This window comes from Brachycentrus maculatus, unplaced genomic scaffold (assembly GCF_059751285.1).
Source record: "Brachycentrus maculatus isolate JH-2025_06_01 unplaced genomic scaffold, ASM5975128v1 h1tg000193l, whole genome shotgun sequence".
Taxonomy (NCBI): domain Eukaryota; kingdom Metazoa; phylum Arthropoda; class Insecta; order Trichoptera; family Brachycentridae; genus Brachycentrus; species Brachycentrus maculatus.
In genome coordinates, this window is record NW_028280944.1 from 225,001 (window position 1) to 225,755 (window position 755).

The following is a 755-nucleotide window of genomic DNA, read 5'->3' on the forward strand; positions in this document are numbered from 1 at the left end:
AGTAAAACCTGAAGGTTTTTTCTCTATTTGAATAATATCAAGTATATTTAAAAAAAAATTAAACAATACCTTTTCTTCGAAATGCAAAAAACAACACTTTCTGTATGTAGCGGGTAAATATTAAGTTAAAAACATGCCACTTTTGCTGGGATATAGTACATTTTCTGGGCATTCCGAAAACACGCAGAACTGAAAATTGACGATTTTTGATATATGACGTTGTTGAAAGGAGTGAGCGATATTTTTGTATAGTGTTATGGTGACAATAATTGTACGCATGTCATTACAGGCCTCCTCGGTTTTAACCCGACATTCCCTAATTGATGGTCGATGGGTCCGATCAGGCGTTCGCAGCGTGGAGCGTCTGCCATTGGTGGAGAGCTGATAATTGCAAATGGCTGCTAGACCTGGGCAGCCCTAATTGTACAAGCCTGCAACCGGTCCAGTCGACTTCCACACCGGATACCGAGTAAAACGAGTAGCAGTAAAGAACACCACTGAACCGCAAATCATAAATTCGTCAAATGAATGTTTTGAATATTGAAAGCATTAACTTTGTGGATCATATTGATATATTATTTTGAGAAATAAAAAGACTTTGTGTTTTGATCCACGCACATTTTCACTAACCAACTAGTTTCGGCTACAACCTGTCACCCTCTTCAGGGTTTAATTTATGACTTTAAGTCATAAATTAAACCCTGAAGAGGGCAACAGGTTGTTGCCGAAACTAGTTGGTTAGCAAAAATGTGAGT